The following is a 24620-nucleotide window of genomic DNA, read 5'->3' on the forward strand; positions in this document are numbered from 1 at the left end:
AAGGGACTTTAAGTGTCATTAAGTTTAATCCACTCATTTGATAGATGAGGAATTTGAAGCCCAGAGAAATTAAATGACTTTTCCTAGGGAACCCTTGTCATAAGCGGCAGAGATAAAAAGTAAACAAATACGTGCAAATTATCTATATTCAGAATAAGTAGGAAAAATGAAGAGAGGAAAGTGACAAGCAATGAGAGGGGTTAGGAATATTTTCTTGTAAAAGATTTGATTTTATTTGGGACTTAAAGGAAACCAGGAAAGACAGTAGTTGGAGGTGAGAAGGAAGAGCATTCTAGGAATGGGAGATAGCCAGGGAAAATACCCAGAGCTGAGAGATGTAGTATCTTGTTTAAGGAATGACAAGGAGACCAGTGTCAAGGGATTCAAGAGTATGTGCAGGGAGTAAGGCAGATCTGCACATCTTGGCAGTAGGTAGGGGCCAAAATTAAAATAGACTAAACTTCTTTGGGCCATAGATAGATTTTTAGCAGCTCACTTTCCAAGTAAAGGTATAATGATGGTTGGTTGTCAAGAGTCATGTGACAAACAGGAGAGAGTTATATCCTCTACATTTTTTGAAGGAGGTCAGAAATCCTTTGGATATTGCAAGTGGCCCACAGGCTGTATGTTAGTAGGGAGTAAGGTATAAGAAGACTAGAAAGGTAGGAGGGGACTAGGTTATAAGGGGGAATAACATGATTTTGTATTTGATCCCAGAAGTAATGGGGATCCACTGGAGTTTATTGAGTAGAAGGCTGACATAGTTGAACCTGTCCTTTAGGATAATCATTTTGGTGGCTGAATGCTCTTTGTGACACCTATGGTTAAAAAGTGTTATCACAAGAGTGTCACATCTGCTGTGTGAGAGACATTGTGCTAGGCTTTGGTGATAGGAATATAAAGAATGAAACAGTCCCTACTCACAAGATTACATTCTAATAATAATCTGGATTGGGTGATGTATCTGGATAGATTGAACCTTAAAAGATGATAGATTGTTGAGTGATAGCAAAGGAAGAAAGGTCTAGAAGTGCCTATAGGAAGAAAAGAATATGCTGATTTCCTATTCAGGATCAGTGTATTTCAAAGCATGGGACTAGGGGCAAATAGTCATAGAAAGCATGTATTGTCTTCTGAGGAAAGCTACAGCTCAGCAAGGACCAGAAGATGAGAGGAGTAGGAGAGGAAGAGTTCTTAGATGATTAATTTTTTTAACCAATAGAACAGTGTAATTTCAGAGGTCACAATGCCAGGAAAATAGACAAACTTATTTAATAAGCACTATATGCCAAGCACAGTGCTAAATGTCGGAGACTCTAATACAAGCAAAAAAAGACCATTATTGCCATAAAGGAGCTTACATTTTAATGGAGGAATATGGATCTGGAAATTGGGAAATGAGAAGGAAAGAAGGGACAAGTTGCAGGCATGGCAGTGAAGTCCCAAGTGTCAGAAGGAATTTTAGGAAAGGAATTTAGCATGGCTTTCATGGGCCTGTCCCTAAAATGGAGCCCTCTGGAAGGAACTCAAGAAGGAGAAGAGGGGGCTTTCACGATGAAGTATTCATATTGGGGTGAGAAACTCCAGGCACTGAGGGAAGTTCAAGAGCGAGAAAGCATATAAAATCTAAAGTACATTTTGGAGGACAAAGTAAAGGGTAATCATAGTTGAGATGTAAGGCTGAGATAGTGTGGAACAAAAAAATGGGAAGTGGTAGATGAGTTGAGTGATTTTTGCTTAGGTGTCTAGCGTAGACATAGTGGATACAAAAACCTTTTGACTCAGTCTGATCCCAAGGGTCCTTTGATTGACAGAGGCTCTTTTAGTTCTCTTTTAAGTAATTGGAAAGAAAGGATTTCAGCATAATTTTAGTAGCTCTTCCTATAGATGAGATTCTGGCAGTACAAAGTCTGTTCTCTAAGTATCTGGCGTTAGAAGAGGACACAAAAGGGACTGGCAGCTATTGGAAGCTGTTATACTGGGACCTCGAGATAAGACATAGGAGCTGGGTTTGATCCTAGATGGGAGGGCATGATGTCTGAAACTCAGGTCCTGAGGTGCCCTGGAATTGAAAGGCATGTCAAGTAGGGCTTTGGTCTTGGATTGCATCCATCCTAACAACAGTGCCTGTTCCCTAGTTACAGCACAGTGGGGTTAGTCTATAGCATTGATTAAGTGTGTCCAGTCAGAGATGCTGTTGGTTATCTCAAGACTTGCTCAACTTACCTACACCTAATCTGGAGTCTCAGACCTTTTTGGACCTTGGTGGGGGCAAAAAGACATCTTGAGTGGAACCTGTAATGTCTCAGGCTGTGTGTAAGAGCCTTGAAGTATCTTTGGCAGTGGCCTTTGGTATTTGGATCTGAGTGAAATGAGCCTTGCCCCAAAGTGACTTTCATTGTTCTGATTATTGAAATGTTGATCATGTAATTTATATCTTTGTCTTGACTTTGATGCTTTTGTATTTTTCCTTCACTTTACAGATATGGGACCTGAGAACACAGGCTCTTCAAAGATCTGGGGATTCTTGGGCTAGCACCTCTGCCTTTATTTGAAACTATTCTAGCCTATTGCAAAGTGAATATCTGAGATTTCTTTATCCTCTTGGACAAAAATTCCATGTCAGCTCCACTAGAAACAGTATATTCTCTCTCCAAGCTCCTGACGACAATGACAAAAACACTAGCCTGGGGTCAAAGGATCTGGATTCAAATGTCACCTCTGATGCTTATCACCTGGGTCTCAGTTTTATCACCTATAAAATGATAGGGTTGAACTAGATGTGTTCCTTCCACTTCTAGTATCCTCTGATTCTTTGTAAGATTTCAGACTTTCCAAAGATAAGCTACAGCACTGTTGTCCTTGAATGTTATAGAAGAAGTATTCTCGATGCAGTTCTTTCATAGGAGGAAGGACTTCTTTTATAAGTGTTACGGACTGAATACTTTTACCTGAATGTCTCTCAGTGTTATAAACCCTTTCTGGAGAATTCAATGATTTCTTCAGTGGGAATTTCCTTTTGAACCTTGATGCTTCTCTCCTTTATTCAAAGATACTGGAACTGTGATTTCATTGACACAAGAACTTCCAGGTGAAAAAATGCTTGTTTATCAGTGTCTGTCAGCACTTTGCTCACATGTAGTCTTAGAGAGTTGGATAGCGTACTGATTAGGTCACTTGCCAAGGGACCTATAGCCAAGATGTGTTGGAGGCAGAACTTAAATCCAGGTCATACTGGTTTTGAGGTCAGATCTCTATCCAATTTGCCACATAGCCCCTGGACTATATAAAAATATTTGCCTCCAGATGTGGATATATGTGGAGAAGGGACAGCAAGTGATGCTTAATATCATCAGGGATGTGTTGTAATGGAAACAACTACAAGATAAAATCAGTAGATCTGTGTTTGAGTCCCAGTGGTTGAGTTGGGGCAAGGTGCTTAACTTCTCTGTACCTCAGTTTACTCAACTGTAAAGTGGAGGGTGATTATGCTTGCTCTACCTTTTAAGAATTGCTACAACCTCAGAGGGATTTCTCATAGTTTTTTAACTCAGTTCAATTCAACAGACATTTCTTGATGCTTTTTTTTTTTGCTTTTTGGAGGACAATTGGGGTTAAGTGACTTGCCCAAGATCACACAACTAGTTTTTGTGTTAAGTGTCTGAGGCCAGATTTGAACTCAGGTCCTCCTGACTCCAGGGCCGGTGCTCTATTCACTGCACCACCTAGCTGCCCCTCAACAGACATTTCTTAAGCAATTATGATGTAGAAAATATGGTGCTAGACTCATGATAAAAATTAAAAACAACCCAGTTCCTACCTTCAGAGAGTTTAAATTCTACTTGTGTTTTAGTTTTGACAGGTAGAAAATGATCCTCTACCTTAACTTTTACCCAATTTTTGACTCTGAGTAGTGGGTATTTTCATTACCCAATGCACCTTAGGTTTCTTGCCAACAAGGTTACACAGGTAGTAAGTGTTAAGTGTCTGGAGGCCGGATTTGAACTTAGGCCCTCCTGACTCCAGGGCTGGTGCTCTATTCACTGCTTGACCTAGCCACAGCTTAAAAGACAGAATATTTTAAGAAATTATCAAGGGGGGCTGAGTCAAGATGGTGGAGTAGAAGCAGGTCCTTTCCGTGGCTCCTGGCTTCTACCTTCCCCAATTCATGTAAAAGGGAACTCTAAACAAACTTTGGAGCTATGGAACCCACAAAATGACACAAAGAAGCTAACCTCTCACTGAGGAGAGCCTGGCAGGCCGGCAGGAATTGGCCAGCGCAGTGCTCTGGGAGCTGAGCACAGCCCCACGCCAAGGTTTTAGCCCCAGAGTGGGCCTGACCAGCCGCTGGCCAGAGGGACTCCAGATCATCTGCAGCTGTGGCTGTTTCCAGATATATCAGCACATAGATGCAAAGGACAAAGTGAGAGGTCAGTGCAGTCTGGACTTTGGGACACAGTAGTTGGGAGTGTCTTGGCTTTTGCCCCTGAGGTGAGAAGCCTCTGAGGGCTGCAGTGCAGCCACCACTGCCACTTTGCAGCTTCTGCTCCTGGACTGCAGAGTGTAGGGGAACCAAGCAATCAGTCTGAGGGGTAATCACTCTTGCTTTAACCTGCTTGGTGTGTGACCAGCTTGCCAGAGTGTGTGGAGGCTTCAGCAAGGGCTCCCAACTAATACTTCCAGCAGCTGAGAAAACCCCAGCATTTGGCATGAAGCTCCCCTGTCTGGTACTAGAGTCCTACTGTGGCAAAAAGCCCAAAAGTCAAGTAATTGAGTGGCAACATGCCCAGGCAAAGGGAACAAAGCAAACAGAAGAATCCAACATTAGACTCCCGTTTTGGGGACAAAAAGGATCAAAGCATGGAACAGGAGGAAGGCAGTGAAGTCAGAACTCCTGCACCAAAAACATCAAAGGAAAATATGAGCTGGTTACAGGCCATAGAGGACCTGAAGAAGCAAATAAGAGAAATGGAGGGAAAATTGGGAAGAGAAATGAGAACAATGAAAGAAAATTATGAAATGAGAGTCAACAGCCTGACTGAGGAAAATAACACCTTAAAAATAGACTAACTCAAATGGCAAAAGAGGCTCAAAAAGGCAATGAAGAGAAAAATGCCTTAAAAAGCCAAATTTGCCAGATGGAAAAAGAATCTCAAAAGCTCGATGAAGAGAATAATTTCTTCAGAATTAGATTGGAGCAAATGGAAGCTAATGAATTTATTTATTTTTTATTTTGCATTCATATGCCCATATACCCTCATATATAGACACACACACATATGTATATATTTCTCTTCCCTTCAACTACTGAGAAAAGTTTCATAAGTTACAATTATTGTTTTTCCATGTAGGAATGCTGATAGTTCAACTTTGATGAGTTCCTTATGATTTATTTTCCCTGTTTACCTTCTCATGCTTCTCTTGCTTCTTGTGTCAGAAGGTCAAATTTTCTATTCAACTCTGGTTTTTTCAGCAAGAATTCTTGAAAGTCCTCTATTCCACTGAATGACCATATTTTCCCCTGAAACATGACACTCAGTTTTGATGGGTAGGTGACTCTTGGTTTTAATCCCAGAACCTTTGACCTCCAGAACATCATATTCCAAGCCCTTCGATCCCTCAGTGTAGAAGCTGCCAGATCCTTGGTTATCCTCATTAAGTTTCCACAATATTCAAATTCAAATATTCTCTCCTTAATCTGGGAATTCCAGAACCTGGCTATAATATTCCTAGGAGTTTTTTTTGGGGATCTTTTTCAGGAGGTGATCGGTGGATTCTTTCAACCTCTCTTTTGCCCTCTGGTTCTAAAACATCAGGGCAGTTTTCTTTGAGAACTTCCTGGAGGATGATTTCTAGGTTCTTTTTTTGATCATGGCTTTCAGGTAGTCCAATCATTTTTAAATTATCTCTCCTGGATGTATTTTACAGGTCATTGGTTTTTCCCATGAGATATTTCACATTGCCTTCTATTCTTTCATTTGTTTGGAACTGTTTAACAGCATCTTGATTTCTCATAAAGTCATTAGCTTCCATTTGCTCCATTCTAATTCTGAATCAATGATTCTCCTCAGTGAGCATTTGAGATTCTATTTCCATCTGGCAAATTTGGCTTTTTAAGGCATTCTTCTCCTCATTGCCTTTTTGAGCCTCTTTTGCCATCTGAGTTAGTCTATTTTTTAAGGTGTGATTTTCCTCAGTCAGGCTGCTGATTCTCATATCGTAATCTTCTTGCATTGTTCTCATTTCTCTTCCCAATTTTTCATCCACTTCTTTTATCTGCTTCTTAAGGTCCTCTATGGCCTGTAACCAGCTCGTATTTTCCTTTGAAGCTTTTGGTGCAGGAGTTCTGACTTCACTGTCTTCCTCCAGTTCCATGCTTTGCTCCTTTTTGTCCCCCAAATAGGAGTCTAATGTTGGAATCTTCTGTCTGCTTCATTTGCTTTGCCTGGTCATGTTGCCCCTCAGTCACTTCACCCCTGGGCTTTTTGCCACAGTAGGATTCTGCCACCAGACCGGGGAGCTTTTGTCCCAAATGCTGGGTTTTTCTCAGATGCTGGAGGTATTAGATGGGTGCCTTCTCTGAAGCCTGCACCCACTCTGGCAAGCTGGACACACACCCCAAGACCTCCACCCTAGACTGCAATCCAGGTCCAAGAAGGTTAAAGCAAGAGCAATTACCACTCAGACTGGTGCTTGGTCCCCCTACACTCTGCAGGCAAGGAGCTGAAGCTGCCATGTGGTACTGGCTGGCTGTGCTGGTGTCTCAGTGGCATCTCACCTCAGGGTCAAAAGCCGTGCTCTCCCACTTACTGGGTCCCAAAGTCCAGACTGCACTGACCTCTCACTTTGTCCTTCGCATCTACATGTTGATAATTTTGGAAATGGCCATAGCTGCTGCTGATCTGGAATCCCTCTGGCCAGAGGCTGGTCAGGCCCACCCTGGGGCTAAAGCCTTGGTGTGGGGCTGGGCTGGGCTCCCAGAGCACTGGGCTGGCCGATTCCTGCCGGCCTGCCAGGCTGTCCTCAGTGGGAGGTTAGCTTCTCTGTGTCATTTTGTGGGTTCTGCAGCTCCAAAGTTTGTTTAGAGTCCCCTTTTTACATTGTTGGGGAAGGTGGAAGCCGGAGCAGCAGAGAGGACCTGCTTCTACTTAGCCATCTTGACCAGCTAATGAATTTATGAGAAATCAAGATGCTATTAAACAGATCCAAACAAATGAAAGAGTAGAAGGCAATGTCAAATATTTCATTGGAAAAAAAAAAAAACCACTGACCTGGAAAATAGATCCTGGAAAGATAATTTAAAAATTATTGGACTACCTGAAAGCCATGATCAAAGTAAGAACCTAGAAATCATCCTCCATGATCAAAGAAAGAACCTGGAAATAATCCTCCAAGAAATTCTCAAGGAAAACTGCCCCGATGTTTTAGAACCAGAGGGCAAAATAGAGGTTGAAAGAATCCACCGATCACCTCCTGAGAAAATATCCCCAAAAGAAAACTCCTAAGAATATTACAGCCAGGTTCTGAAATTCCTAGATCAAGGATAGAATATTACAAGCATCTAGGAAGAAACAATTTGAATATTGTGGAAACATAATCAGCATAACCCAGGATCTGCCAGCTTCTACAATGAGGGATCGAAGGGCTTGGAATATGATATTCTAGAGGGCAAAGGAGGTGGGATTAAAACCAAGAGTCACCTATCCAGCAAAACTGAGTATCATGTTTCAGGGGAAAATATGGTCATTCAGTGGAATAGAGGACTTTAAAACATTCTTGATAAAAAAACCAGAGTTGATACAAGAAGCAAGAGAAGCATTAGAAGCTAAACAGTGAAAAGAAACCATAAGGAACTTATTAAAATGGAACTATTAAAATTCCTACATGGAAAAATGATAATTGTAACTGATGAAACTTTTCTTAATATGGAAATAGTTGAAGGGAATATATATATGCATATATATGTCTATATCGGGGGGTGTACAGGCATATGAATACATATGTGAATGTGTGTATATATGTTTACAGGTAGACATAGATAGAGCACACAGGACCAATTTAACAGGAAGGGATGATACTTAAAAGGTGAAATTAAGAGGTGAGAGAGGAATATAATGAGAGGAGACGGGGAGAGACAGAATGAGAATGGGGTAAACTATCTCATAGAAGAGTCAAGGGATAATGGTTACAATGGAGGTTAAGAAAAGGAAGGCAAAAGGGAATGTGCCAACCTTATTCTCATTGAATTTGTCTTGGGGAGGGAATGAAATAGACACTAAATAGGGTATCTCCCCCTATAGGAGAGTAGGGGGGAAGGGGATGAGAGTGGGGATGATGGAATGGAGGGCAGGCTGGGGGGGGTGTAGCAGCAAGCACCCCAAGCATCCTCAGGGTTTGCTGCCACCACAGGTTCTTGGATCTGCTTTGTTAAAGGAAAGCAACTCAAAATGGGTTAACAAGCTTACTTTAATCAGTCAGACATATATCGTTTACCTTGCTCAGGGGAAAAAGGTCAGCACCTTGAACTTCAAAGTATACAGGCAGAATTATCAAGACAGAAACAGATCAAGTAGACAGCTTTCCAAACTTTCCAGCCATTACATCCATACCAAATCAACATCTGGGTTTTTTCAAAGCCGGAGGGCTCAGGACAACGGCTTACTAGAATCCATATGAAATCACAGAACACTTCTCAAAGTGAGTCCCAAAACAAAGCTACACATCAGGGCTTATATAGCCTTCTCCTGGCTCAGAGAATGTAACAACCTTATTGACTCACTGGCCAACCAAGAAGTATCTACTGAAAAACAAGCCTCCCACCCCAGGCTCCAGGTGCACTTTAGCAGAGGGGCAGGGAAGATCTTTAAAATTTACATTCCCATTACGGGGGGGGGGGGGGGGGAGATGAGGGAATTTGTTAGCACCCACTTTTGAAAAGAGAAGGCATCAAAGTAGAGAATAGCATTAATGGGAGGTGGCATAGAAGGGGGGGGAATATAGTCATTCTTTTATAATATATCTACTATGTTAATGTTTTGCAAAAGCTACACATGTACAACTTATACTGAACTACTTATCTTTCCAGTAAGGGCCGGTGACAAGGGAGGAAGGGAATGAATCTGGAATTCAAAGTTTTTTTTTTAAGCAATTGGTGTTAAGTAACTTGCTCAAAGTTACACGGCCAGTTATTTCTGGGTGTGGTGCTAAGTATCTGAGCCCAGATTCTATCCCCCAGGTCATCCCGACACTGGGGCCGGTGCTCTTACTCGCTGAGCCACCTGGCTGCCCAGGAAGTCAAAGTTTTAATATCCAATGTTTAAATATATATATATATATATAATTAATAATACTATTTTATATGTATTAAAATATATTTATATATAAAATAAATATATTTTATATAAATATATAAAATATATAAATATATTCTATATATAAAAATAAGCAGAAGCAAGAGAACAGTGTAAATAGTAATATACATATCTTCAGAACAAGTTTGAGTGACTTAATAATTTCATCTATTCTAAATATCCAAATTAACTACAAAGGACATAAAAGAGGAGTTGCTATCTGCATGCAAAGACAGAACCGCTAGATAGAAGTATGTATAGAATGATTAGACACACGCAGATACACAATGCATACATTTTTTTTTTTCTAATAGTAGCCATCTCTTGGTGGTGGTGGGGGGGGGGGAGAAGTAAAACAAAGGAAAAATAAATTTACACTATAACTTTATTATATATTTTAAAAAATAGCAAGTTTTTTTAGAACTCATTTTCAATTTCATGTGCAAGCATTTTTTAAAAATTTAAAAAATATATTATGCTATGGAAACATATTTTATTCCATAAATTAAAAATAAAATAAAGGGCATGATAATGTAGCCAATCTGAACAAGACAGAAGAATATGGGATCAAAGAAATACCTGTTACTACCTTCTTCTATGTGGGCACTTTCTTTTGTTTTTATCTTGTAGGTATTGATTTATATATGTATGTATTTATGTATGTATCCCATCCCTATTTATATATAAACTTCTTGGGGTCAGAGAATATTTTTGCATTTTTCTTGTAACTCCAGTGCCTAGAATAGTCCCTGATACATAGTAAGCACTTAGTAAATGACAGCTTATTACTTGAAAGTTGAGAGTATTCACATTGTGAGGAGGAAAATGTACCCTTGGTAAAATGAGGGAAGCCTAACCTCTAACAGCTTACAAAAAGGAAGTGATAATACCAGTCAACACTGCTATGCATTTTGTCCCATGAAAATCCAAGCATTCATTCATTCATTTACAAAATGATTTTTGGCTTCTAGACAGCTGATGAAAAGAATCAACATTTTCCTGAAAAATCTCAAACAGTAGATGCTACTGACCATTTTTTAACTCTGGCCCATATGTCCTGCTGGCTTGAACTTAGAGCACAGTTGGCAAACCCGGTCAGACCACATTAAAATGTAGTAGTGAAATTCGTAATGAAACAAAAAATACAAAAGAATACAGGAAATATTTATATGTGATTTTCTAATTTCAATATATGACTTACAGGTATCCTTTGGAATGGTTAAGTGACCCCAATTTCTACTGAGTTTCACACCATGGGTTTATTTAGAGGCTCACTTCGTGTCTTTACTTGGAGAGGAACGATGTGGTGCCTGTTCTGAGTCATTTTTTGCTTTCTCTCATCAGCATATTGGGGGCCTACAGCATGGATGTCATCACCAGTACTTCATTTGGTGTCAATGTTGATTCCTTGAATAACCAGAATGATGCCTATTTCAGAGAGATGAAGTTAGTTGCATTTAATATTCTGGACTCACTCACACTTATAACAAGTAAGTTTTTTTCTTTTCAGAAATAAATACTTAAAAAATCTAGTGGTCCTTACATTCCTAAAGATAACTAAATAGATTGATTAATAGAGATGGACAGAAACTTAGAACTCATCAAGTCTAACCCCTTTATTTAACAGGATTAAACTGTTGCATAGAGAGATTACAACACAACTCAAGAATTCTAGAGATTCAACTTTTAATTACTGTCTGTTGGTGAGGGAGGACTTTTAGACAGCAATTGTACTAAAACCCCAGGGAAATTATTTGTTGATTGGGTCAGTCTTAGGAGCTTAGCAGTTAATCTAGAAGTCCAGAAATGGGCACCAGACAGCTGATTTTGAAGAGAGATTCCTTTCTGCTGTTCGGCTTTTCATTGACCCCTACAAGTTCATAGATAGTTGGTGATATCTAAAAGGAAATGAGTAAGCCATACTACAATTTGTACCTTTGGTACATCTCCCCATCTACACAAAATAAAGGTGATAGCATCTCTCATAAAATTATACAATTTCATAAGGATTTTTTTGGTTTGTTTTGCCTCAGTGCTCTTTCCATTCCTTACTCCTTTGTTTAAAAGATTCGATGTATCTCTATTTACAAAAGATGCAACAGAATTCTTAGCAAAAGCAGTTAAAAAAATAAAGGAAGAATGAATGAAAAATTCACAGAAGGTAAGTAGGTCTTTTCAATGGTTAGAACAAGAATATGGTTACATTATGAACTGTTGTATTCTTTATCCTCAGAGTTGAGTGAACCCCCCCCCCCCCAGCAACTTGGGTTCCATTTCACTTGATGTTCATCCATGCTGACTATATACATATACACAACACATATATGCATGTATATATATATAATTTGATTTCATTGTCTGATATTTTTGAGGACTTTCTGTAACTTAAAAAATTGTTACTTGATGGCATCTAAGTTAATTTGCAGCTCTAATTCTATGTTACTATTACATCATATTTACCAGACCTTGTGAGGTATGACTCTAGGGATAAAAAGAAAGAAAATAATAGCCTCATAGGTGGGATAAAACAGATACCCAATGTTATATAGCAAATTAGTATGTAACATGTAGTAGGAACCCAAGGAGAGAGAAAATACCTTTCCCTTTCATTTATAGACTTCCAAAACAGGCCTTGCTAATAATACCAAGGGTTATATAAAAATGGGCACAAAAATTATAATTATGCCAGTAATGTTGTATCCAAATTCTCCATTTGGACTCAGGCTAAATTTAGAACATTTTTTCATTTGTGCACAAAGCTTGTACTCTGAGATCTTTTAATGGAAGGGCTATAATTCTTTTTTTTTAAGCAATTGGGGTTAAGTAACTTGCTCAAGGTTACACAGCCAGGTGTTTCTGGGTGGGTGCTAAGTGTCTGAGCCCGGGATTTGATCCCCTGGTCATCCCGACACTGGAGCTGGTGCTCTTACTCGCTGTACTACCTGGCCGCTGAGGGGCTATGATTCTTAACTCTTGAAGGTCAGACCAGAGGAGCACAACCTATTGTAGATCCTTGCAAGCTACAAAGTCTTCTATCATGGGTATGTTGATTCATTGCATGTTTGCTGACCTAGGACCAATCTAGTTGAATTTGAAGAGGCATGTCTATTGGATGATCACAGTGAGATTGGTTTCCTTGAGTTTAGTGATCATAGATAGGAAACTAGCCAAGAAGTAAGAATGTAAGCATTATCTTTAGATCTTTTCTGTCAGACTTAAGAAAATTCATTTCCTGAAATACTTAGTTTTTTAAAAAAAAGTTCTTCGGGGTCTGCTTCCCTTCCACCACCCTTGTGATTGAAGTTTAGGAATACGATTTTAAATCTTTATTTTATTCACTTGAGGGTCACTTTTATTCACTCCAGGGTCCTTTATGGAACTGCCTTGGGTAGAATTTGAATTCTGCCACTGTACTGAGGCCATAGTGTCTCTAATCACTTAAATCTTCACTTGTCTATTATGCAACAGGCATATTACTCTACTGTGTTCGTAGCTAATTTCTGTGCTCTCAAGTGTTTTCTCAACGTTAGCATTTCCATTATTTTTCCAGCACTGGGTAGATTTCCTTCAGCTTATGATGGATTGTCAGACTTCTAACAATTCAGAGAAGCACTCTCAGAAAGGTAAGTTGGGAATGAGGTTAGCCACAAGATTTCCAATGTGCTTTGATGATATACCAAATGGCAACAAAAGCATCAATGACGACAATAATGATATTACTTCATCATATCTTCATAACACTTCTGAGTGCTTGGTGTCATTCTTTTTTTTTCTATTTTAGAAACGAGGAATCCAAGCCTGAGGGAGTTTAAGCAACTTCCACAGGATCACAGCTAGTAAAACTTTGAGGCAGGATTTGAACTCAGATCTGACTTACCTCTAAGTCCAACACTCTGTGGTGTCACCTAGCACCACAGAAAGATGCTTGACATCTGTAGAATGAGGTAAATGAGACAATTTTCAAAATCGTATTTGAGTTTGTGATGGTGAGTGAGTCTGAAGCTTGGACGGTGACACTGAAGTCCCCTTTTCGTTTCATAACTAGGACAACAATGAGGCATAGTGAGGTGGAAAAACACAACTTTTTGAAGGGAAAAAACTGGACTGTTCTCCTACCTGTGCTACTTAGTACTTATGTGACCTTACATGCATCATTTCTCTTATCTGCACTTGCTGGTCATAGGCATTAGGCCAGATGATCTCTCAATTCTCTTCCATCTCTAAATTCTATAGTTTTACTCTATGCCTTGCTCTAGATCATGTTTCTTTGAGTTCAGTTGGTTGTGCAGCTAGATGACACAGTGACAGATTGGTAGGCCTCGAGTCTGGAAGACCTGAGAGCAAATCTGTTCTCTGGACTATCTGTGTGACCCTGGGAAAGTCGCTTAACCCTGTTTGCCTCAGTTTCCTTATCTGTAAAATGAGCTGGAGAAGCAGATGGCAAATCACTCCAGGATCTTTCTCAAGAACATGCCAACTGGGGTTAGAAAGAGGTGGGCGTGACTGAAAGCAACTGAACAACAACATAGGAAAGAAAAAAGAGACTATTTTGAGATACAAGTTTCTCTTCCAATATAAAACTTGTAGGCAAACTTCTCAAATTGTGTTTTAGTTAACATTATTCTCATTTAACTATAAGTAGGCTATAGCCTCTCACATGTTGTACCTAAGCATTCTTATAAGAACTCAGTCTGAGGGAGGCAGCATATTTTAACGGAAGGGGTAACTGGAGTTGGAAGTCATAAGGCCAGATTCTAGGCTCGGCTTCAGTCACTTATTAGCTCAGACTTGGGAACAGGTGTCTCTCACCGCTCTGAATCTCAGTTGCCTTACCTGAAGAATGGAGAGGAGCATTCTTTCACTAGCAATTTCACAAGCTTCTTCTGGTGGCCAAATGAAATAATGTAGGTAAAATATAAGCACTAGGCACTACGTATGGAAATGTAATCAATGCTTATTGTTACCTTCTGGATGCCTTCCCTTCATTGTGTCCATCAGAAATAGGATGTAGTGGGGTACATTGGGAAGAGCTGGGTTTGAGTCCTCCCTCTGACACCTATGAGACCTTGGTAAAATTGTTTAACCTCTTCAAGCTTCAGTTCACGCAACTGTAAAATCAAGGCATTAGATGACATGACTGTTGAAGTTCCTTCCGGGTTTAGATCTGTGATCTCCCTTCAAACATTTCTCCTCCATATTTGCTTCACTTTTTACACAACCATCCTACGACAGACTCTTATCCCCTCTTCTCTGGACTATTGCTAGAAGCTTCTAATGTGTCTGTACTTTGACACAGTCGGCTAGGAAGTTGAGAGAATTCACTGAAATGAAATATCACTTTTATTACATTCAAAAAACAAGAACTGAGAATGAGGCAGGTTTGTGGAAAGAACAGAACAGATATAGGAGAAAAAAGTTAGACTTAACTTCCTTCCTTGTGATGATAAATTTGGTTGGAAAATTCCTGTCATATCAATGTATGTATTTTAGATATCTTCTAGGTATTCTGGACAGTCAGGTATATACCTTTCCTAAATTCTTCAGGTATTCCTGAATGAAATAAAGGTAGGATGACTTTGTCTGAATATCTCCCCTGCCTCTATTTCAGATGAGTGATGAGGAAATCCTGGCCCAATCCATTACCTTTCTTTTTGCTGGCTATGAAGCTACCAGTTCAGTCCTTTCCTTCCTTTTTTATAACCTGGCCACCCACTCTGAGACCCAGAAGAAACTTCAAGAGGAGATAGATGCAGATTTTCCCACCAAGGTGAGAGGATGAGAAGAACAGAATTATTCACATGCCATACCAACTAACTTCTAATTCATCCATTTGCCTCATCTCCTAGTAGAAACCGTGCTATTAACTCATTATTGGAATATCTTCAGGGTTTGAAAAGGCAAAGTTATGCTGAGACAACATATGTTTAGATAAAGCTCTCCATGAAAAGAATGCAGTATCTCCTCAACTAGTGTTAACATTTGGAAAAATTCTGAAACACTCCATTGTCCTCAGTTTCACAAGTTGCTTCACAGGCCTTCCTTCACATAATGGCGCTCTTTGCTCAACTCTTCTGTTACTAAATATCTTTGTGACTTTGGGTCTCCTCTCTACTCCTCACTTACTCTCTTTCCCTTTTCCTCCTTTCATATTCACTTTTCTTTTTTCTTGCTTGTCCTTCCCTTTCCTACTTTCCTCTCCTCTTCTCAGACTCTTGTTCAGTCTCTCATGTGACTGATAACAGAGGTTATAAACTCTTTCTAGTGTCAGAAGAGAAGAGGTCTTATGAATGGAAATTGGAGTTTGTCCATACCCAGGAAATGAGGCACCAGGATCGCCTGTCTCCATTGCTCTTGGATCAAATTGCATAATCACCATAAGGGAACATTTAAGCAGTCATTTCCCTATGAAGTTAGGGATTGCATTGAGAATGTATTGAAATAGTCCATTTAAACAGGGATGAGTGTCCAAGCTACAGTGGTGGCAGTAGGAATGGCGAGTAGACAGATTCCCAAAAGTAGTTCTACAGATTTCATTCACCACCTAGCAAAGCCAAACCTGAATCCTTATAATGGGGCTGAGACCAACCCAAGACAAATAAGAAAATGGGGGCAGATTCTGTATCCTATTGGTTTGGGAACTGATCTTTTTAGTATGTTATTAATCTTCTCTATTATTCTGCAGATTGCCAGGATTTTTTTCTTGAAATTAGGTGATTATTAAATAGTGATTCTCCCATACTTCCTTTAAGCCCCATAATATTCACCAAGTTGTATGGAAGTCTCAGAACAGAAGGATATGGTCAGAGTTGCACTTGTAAATAGAAAACTGTCTACGTTATCTGTTAGGCGGAACATTGAGAAAGTTCTCTGCCCCCACTCCAAGTATCTCTTCTAAATTCTACTATTGCAGATTCATGACTTTGAGTCTATTCCATCTCTTTTTTTTTTGAGTGGGGAAGGTAGGGCAATTGTAGTTAAAAGGTCACACGGCTAGTTTTTTTTTTTTTTGGTGTGTGTTAAGTGTCTGAGGCTGGATTTGAACTCAGGTCCTCCTGACTCCAGGGCCAGTGCTCTATTCACTGCACCACCTAACTGCCCCCAAGTCTATTCCATCTTGAAGAACATTTCATTGTGTAAAACATTAAACTACCAGTGCATCCCAACACTGATGATGAGTGAAAGTGAGGATTTCTAGAGAACAGATAGTCATTTTGGCAAGGATAAGCAGAGATGACAAGAAATGGAAGCTGGGGAACAATAAATATACTTATCTGAGGGAAATTTTGTCTACTATAGCACCCTAGATTTCATATTAGCCTGGTTTGTTCCAAAAGAAGACCTGGTGGAACAGGAGAAAAACAAAATTCATCTTAGCACAATTTCCTTCAACTGAGGTTCAAGAGTTTTGTCATGGGCTCAACAAGGCTTATTTTAAGAAAACATTTTTTAGATGCAAATATCACTTTGACAGAGCTAAGAATTTTTGAATCACTTCATTAGCAGGTTGAACACTACAGTGATGCTCAAAATTCCATAGATTTAATAGTAAAAATATATTTGTAGCTTTCCTCCAGAAGGTATTACTGTAACATCTGGTGATCAGATGTACAATGGAGTTGGTATAGATTCATTCTAAGTTTGTGTGAATAAAGCTAGATGTGATATGTCATCTTAGTGACCGTTTGTTCTCTTCCCAGGAAGCAGTCATGTATGATGCCCTATTACAAATGGAATACCTAGACATGGTGATAAATGAAAATCTCTGGCTGTTCCCTGTAGCTGGCAGGATTGAAAGGGTTGCTAAGAAAACTGTTGAAATCAATGGATTGATGATCCCTAAAGGGACAGTGGTGATGTTCTCACCCTTGTCATTCATTGTGACCCTGATTTCTGGCCAGAACCAGAGGAATTCTGCCCTGAAAGGTATATACTTTATTTTTCAAATAAGGGAAAAGGTTACTCAACATGGTCAGTTGAAACAATTTGGAGAGAATGTGGAGCTGGGAGACAGGATCAGGATTTGAATACTGGTTTTTTGCCTTACTTAGATTGACCACTCTGGGTCTGTAACTTAAATTTTCACAATAACCTTGCATATTGCTTACACTGGCTATTTCCAGAGCTTAGACATAGCACTTTGGGCATTCTCGTTCCTATTTTATGGAAGCCCTTGTACATTAAATAACTTGATATAAGCCCTACAGCTAAGAAGTGGCAGAAATGGGCTTTGAATACTGGTCATTGTTAGGGTTTCCAAGCTGAAAAATGAGTGTTTAAACTGGATGCTAACTGAGATACTGTCGGGCTTTAAATTCTATAATGTGCCACTCTTTTAAGTAGTTATTCTATAGGTTCTCTGTTCCAGGGTCAATGTAAACATGTGTAATTATTTTTATGAATCATTATTTGTAGACTTTTTAAAACCTTTAGCAGTGACTAAATTTTTTAGGGCATATCAGACAGAAGGCGTGGTGCTGCATTCAGTGTCAGGAAGACCTGAATTCAAAGCCTCCCTCTGACACCACTTAGCTATATGGCTAAGGGCACTAATGAACCCATTCTACATAGTGTCTCTTCCAAATGTTTGCATTCATCCTCAAACTTCTCATTGCTTTCCCTCTCCACACTTTATAAACTGAGACCCTTCTCTCATGTTTTACAGCAAAAATTGAGGCTATTCACAATGAATTTCTTTTTCCACCTTCCTCATCTCCCATTATTCAGACACCTTCTACCTTTAGCCCCTCCTTTATGCCTGTATCACGGGATAAAGTAACCTTATTGCTTACCAAGGCTAACTCCTCTTCTTGTTCAAGTGATCCCATCTCTTGTAACAGATTGCCTCATCTGTCATCCCCACTCTTACACTTATTGTCAATTTGTTCCTGTCTACTGACTCATTTCCCACTGCCTACAGACATGCCCATGTGTCTTCTCTCATGAATAAACCCTTACCTGTTTCTTCCCTCTCTTCTGTCCTATATCTCCTCTGTCCTTTGTAGCTAATTTCCTCAAAAAGTTTACAATACCATAAAAAGGTACAAGGGTTACCGATAATAGGTGTCTTCACTTTCCTTTCAGCATCTTTTTCTTTTGATTTTAAAGACTTATTTAAAACCTTTTGCTGTTGTTTTCTTGTTGTTCAGTCATGACTGAGTCTTTTTGACCCCCATTTGTGATTTTATTGTTAGAAATACTGCAGTGGTTTGCCACTTATTTCCCTAGCTCATTTTACAATGAGGAAATGGAGAGAAATGTGGTTAAGTGATTTGTCCAAGGTCACACAGCTAGTAAGTCTTTGAGGCCAGATTTGAATTCAGCTCCTTCTGACTCCAGGTCTGGATATCTATCCACTGTGTCACCTAGGAGCCCAAAAAGTCTTTAGTTTAATTGAAATGCTAATGCAATAAGAGATGAGCAGTCTCATTGTTTACATTTTTTAGTCATTCAAGGTTTAGAATTGCTACAATCTAAATTAGATTGATATTAGAACAAGTTGTTGAGAGTCTGTTGAAATATCTGCCTTTCAAGCCCAGTTCAGGAATTTTAAAAATGACAAATAACAAATAGGGCATCTTGTTAAGAAAACATTGTTCTGAAGACAGATAAATGGTTCCTTGCATGTTATTGTTTTCTTATGGCAGATTTCTTGATGTCTAATCATTTTGGTCTCTTTTTATTTTTTCCATTGATGTTTAATATTTTTATCTCCAAATTCTTTTCCTCCATCTGGCCCTTCCCTATCCATTGAGTACGCAAGCAATGTGAGGTTAATTTTGCATATGAATTCATGCACAAACATATTGGCATAAGGCAAGAAAAATAAAGTGAAAATCAATATGCTTCAATCTGTACTGAGAATTCATAATTCCCCTCTGGAGGTGGATAACATTTTTCATCATGGAAACTCTGGAATTTATCTCAGATTGTTACATCAAGCAGTGTAACTAAGTTTTTCACAATTGATCATCATTATAATTTTCTTGTTACTGCATAAATTCTTTGTTTTGTTGTATTCACTTTTCATCAGTTCATATGTCTTCCCAAGTTTTTCTGAAACCATCCTCTTTATCATGCCTTTTTTATTTTTAGTTCATTTTCAATTCTATTTCTTTATCATTTCTTGTAAGACACTAGTATTCCATCAGAATCATGCCACAATTTGTCCAGCCAATCCCCAATCAATAGGTATTCTTTCCATTTCAAATTTTTGCTGCCACAAAATGGTTTGCTATAAATATTTCTGTGCATGTGGATTTTCCCCTGTTCTCTGCTCTCTTTTGGATACAGTAGTGGTATTGATGGGTCAAAGGGTTTACATAGCTTTATAACTGTTTGGGCATAATTGCAAATTATTCCCCAGAATGGTTGGACCAGTTCACAACTCCACTAATAGTGTTCTACTGTGCCTGTTTTTTTTTTCACATGACCTCTAGTATTTGTCATTTTCCTTTTCTGTCAGGTTAACCAATCTGATAGGAGTGAGATGGTACTTCAGAGTTGTTATAATTTGACTTTCTCTAATCAATAGGGATCTAGAGTATGTTTTTGTGTGACTATTGGCAGCTTTGGTTTCTTCTTCTGAAAACTACCTGTTCATATCATTCGACCTTTTATCAAGAGGATATTGTTCTTAGGTTTTGTTTTGCTTTTTTTCATTACAAATTTGACTCAGTTCTTACATATTTGAGGAATGAGGCCTTTTCAGAGGAACTTGCTATAAATATCCTTTCCCCATCCAGTTTTTTGATTTCCTTAAAATTTTGGCTGAATTTGTTTTGTTTGTGCAAAATCTTTTAAATTTCATGTAATTTAAGCCATCCATTTTACTTCTTGGGATCCTTTCTATCTCTTGTTTGGTTGTAATACCTCCCCTAATTCATAGATGCGAAAGCTATTTTTTTCTATACTTCCCTACTTTGTTTATGATCTCCCCCTTTATTCCTAAAGCATGCACCCATTTTTTTCTTTACCTGATTATACAGTGTGAGATATTTATGTGTGCTTAGTTTTTGCCATATTGCTTTGCAGTTTTCCCAGTAGTCTTTTTTTTTTTTTGAATAGTGAGTTCTTGTCCCCAAAGTTTGGCTCTTTGTGTTTAACACACACAATTCCTTATGTATATTATGAATCTAATCTATTTCATTAATCAACCATTCTATTTGTTATTCAGTACCTGATTGTTTTGATGATTACTGTTTTGTAGCATAGCTTGAAAGTTGCTAGCACTATACTTACTTTCTTCATCCCCCCCAATGATTACCTAGATATTCTTGAACTTTTGTTCTTTCGGATGAATTTTGTTCTTCCCCCTATTGTTATAAAATATTTCTTTAGTAGTTTGATTAATATGGCACTGAATAATTAAATTAATTTGAATAGAATTATCATTTTTATTATTTTGGTTTGGCCTACCTATGAACAATGACTATTTCTCCAATTATTTAGAGCTATCTTTATTTGTGTGAAAAGTCATTGCATGTAACCAGTCCCACATTTTTGGTATAATTCCTACCTGGTCATAGTAATCTTTGTGATATATTACTGTGGTCTCTATGCTACTATTTAAAAATTTTTGCATCAATTAAAGAATTCTGTAAATAGTGTTTTCTTTCTATGTGTTTGCTCTTCTTTGCTTAGGCATCAAGACCATATCAGTATTACAGAAAGAAGTTCATAAACTTTTTAATCTAATTTTTCAAATAGTTTATATAGTATTGGAATAAATTGTTCTTTAAATGTTTGCTGCAATTCACTCATAAATCTATGTAGTCTTAGGGATTATTTTAGGGAGTGAATTTATGGCTTGTTAAATTGTTTTTCCTAAGCTAGTGTAATTTAAGTATTTTATTTCCTCTTCTGTTAATCTGTACAATTTATATTTTGGTAAATATTTATCTAGTTCACAAAGATCATCAATTTTATGGGCATATAATTGGAAAAAATAACTCCTAATAGTTGTTTTAATTTTATCTTCATTCATAGTGCATTCACTTTTTTTTGTTTTTAATGCTGGTAATTAGGTTTTCTTTTTTTTTAAAAAAATTAACAAATAATTTATTTATTAATTTAAGTAGCATCTTTATGCCAATGACCTTCAAATATATCTATACTGCTCCAAACTCTCCATTGACCTCCAAATGCTTTTCAGACATTTTGAATTGGATTTTCAGTAGACACCACTTCAATATGATCAAAATAGAATTCATTATCATTCCCCATAAACCCTCTTCCCACCTTCTCTATTTCTGGCAGCAACTTATCCTCAGTCCCTCAGATTCACTTACCCTGGAATTTTACTTGACTATTCACTATCTCTCACCTCCTCATATACTATTTGTTGCAAAGGCCTGCCAATTTCACCCTTATAACATTTTTTTTACCCAAAAATGTTCTCTTCTCTGATTCTGTCCCTAGTGCAGGGCCTCACCACCTCACACCTAGATTATTATAATAGCCTGCTGGTGGGTCTATCTGCCTCAGTTCTCTCCCTACATCTATTCATTCCCTTTTTAGCCCTAAAAATGGGGTCCCTAAAGTCTAGGTATGAACGTGCAACTCCTTTCATCAATAAACTTTGGGGGCCTCCTAGTGCCCTAGCAGCCAATACAAAATGCTGTATTTGGACTTCAGAACCTTTCATACCCTCACCTCCTAATACATTTCCACTCTTTTTTCTACCTTGCTCCCTGTCACTTATACTTTGATTCAGTTCCACTGGTCCCCTGGAAGTTCCACAAACAAGGTACTGCATCTCAGCTTCAAGCATCTTCTCTGTCTATTTCCCAGAACTGGAATGTTCACCCTCCTCTCCTCTGACTACTGACTTCCCTGTCTGTGTTTAAGTGCAATATATTGCACTGCATATATTTCTTTGCATATTAACTTTCCCATTAAGTTGTAGGCTCCTTGAGGGCAAGGAATATCATTTGCTTTTTATGAAACCCCAGCACTTAGCACAGTGCCCAGCACATAACAAGTGCTAAACAAATATTTATTAATTGATTGATATATGAGTCTCTTCCAAAGTCAAGTTCATTGTTCTTCTGACAATTCTTTTTTCACTTATCTCTTTTCTCCTGCCATTTTGAAAAATCAGGTTTTGCAAGGAAAACAAGGCAAGCATGAGCCCCTATATGTACTTGCCCTTTGGTGCTGGTCCCTGAAACTGCACTGGGATGAGATTTGCACTTATGACTATGAAAGTTGCAACTAGTCAACTCCTGTGGGAATTTTCCTTCAGAACTTGTAAAGAGACACAGGTGAGGAGTCACATCATTTTTTTGGATACCCAGGGTGGTATTTTACTGAGATGATTTTATTTTCAAAGTAGAGAAATATCTTATGCCACATGGACAAATTTAACTCAACACAACTTGCCAATTTATTATGAGCAGGCTATAAAAATTAACTTACCATTAGTAAGTTAGAAATATACAGACCAAGAGAGAAACAAATTGTTGTGTACATAATTAATTTGACTCAACTATAATAAACAAAATTCTTCATTGCAAACAATATGGTTTTTGAAGACCAAAGTAAAAGACCCTTTTAATTAATTTCTTTTATGAGAGAAAAATATGCAGGATTTAAGGTCATGAGAATCAAATGAAATCTCTGAATTTCAGCAAGCTTCTTGATTCTACCTTACAACACACTAGTATTAATAAAGCATGAGTATATAGTTAATACATGTTTATTTTATTTTGCAACAGTCTTTGATATCCAATCCACATTGGGTGTCTGTCACATCATATCAATCTAACAATCCTTTGCATGACCTTTTGGCTAGTTTGTCTTCATTTGTATAATCTTCTTTTCCACAAGATATCATTAATATTTCTATGTATACCTCTTTCTGTTGTTTGGTATTGGTTACTTATTGAATTCTAATTGTTTTTCTTAATTGATGCAGATTCCTCTGAAGCTGAGCAAGAGAGCAATCCTTTCACCAACTGTACCCATTGTCCTGCAGGCTGTACCAAAGATTGTGAAGGCAAACCAGCACAAAAATTCTCCTCATTCTACTCACCCTGTCTACAATCATGCCCCAGATTTCTCTTCTATCATCCAAAGACATTGAATTCTAAGATTTCAAAAGTAACTTAATTTACCTTACAAACCAAACAAAGAAAAAGAAAAGAGTTTTTTTATCTACAAGAGAGGAGTACTTAGATTTGTCAGATGGATGTTTTGAGATCTCTGTGTTGGAGGACTGTTGTGTAAATTTCAACGGTGTCAGGTGTCACATACACAGATCCAACTGATCACATTCCCTATGAAATGATGCTCAATGGATTAGTACAACTGGATAGACTACAGTAATTCAATGGATGAACATAGAGAAAACCAAGAATTGAAATTAAGTTCATTATTTTTATCAACAATAGTTCTTGACAATTAACATGTTAGTGAATATAATGGAGGATGTAACTCATTTTTAATATTCTGCGATTGAACTGAAGCATACAATATTTTACTTACTGTTTTTTTCATTTTTTCCTTTGGATTGGCATCATCTTTCATAACATAATTACTATGGTAATATATTTTGCCTGACTAAACATATATAATCTATAGCAAATTTCTTCCTGTCTTTGAGAGAGGGGAGGTGAAGGAGAGAGAGATAAAGAAGATTTGAAACTCAAAATCTTAGAGAATGTTAAAAATTGCCTTTACATGTAGCTGGTGAAAAATAAAATATCAATTTTTAACAATGTACAATTGTGCTACTATAAAACAAAAGGCATTTTTTGGAAACCTCTTATTTGATGTTGTCTCCCTTAAAGTCATATCAATATTATTTAGTTGGATGGACAATGTGTTGGTTTTGATTTTCTTAGTTGTTTTTTGCCAATTAAAAAAAACCAAACACTATCAATGTTTGTTCCTTCTTATATAGTCCTTCTGTCCAAGGCATGTTCAATGGAATTCTGTTATTTTAAATCTTCCTCCACTCCCAATAAATTGAAGTCCTTTGCTATTAAATAAGGACTCTTGAGTGATTGAAAGAAAAATCAAAGAAGGAATATAAAATGTTGCTGGTGGAAAGACTAGATGTTATTCCAGCTGTTATATTCTAAGATGTTTGGTTCTTTTTTTCACCATCCTCAACAAATAGTCAGTTTTTCTTTTGCAATGTTTCTTATTTTTGTTTAGTCACTGCCCTTGTATTTGATCACTCTAGTGCAAATCTACATCATCTCATCCTTACATTGTTGTAGTACTTGAGTAGGTTGGTAACTGGTGGCCCATTCCTTTTTTTTCCTT

At 38.0% G+C, this 24620-nt stretch overlaps 1 pseudogene; it reads left to right on the forward strand.

Moving 5' to 3' along the window:
* Positions 1 to 1428: 1428 nt before the first annotated feature.
* LOC138158993 (cytochrome P450 3A9-like) lies at positions 1429 to 23433 on the forward strand (annotated as a pseudogene).
* Positions 23434 to 24620: the final 1187 nt, after the last annotated feature.

The sequence above is a fragment of the Petaurus breviceps genome, unplaced genomic scaffold, assembly GCF_028583685.1.
Source record: "Petaurus breviceps papuanus isolate PSGF00001 unplaced genomic scaffold, PetGlider_PUasm1.0 175, whole genome shotgun sequence".
Taxonomy (NCBI): Eukaryota; Metazoa; Chordata; class Mammalia; order Diprotodontia; family Petauridae; genus Petaurus; species Petaurus breviceps.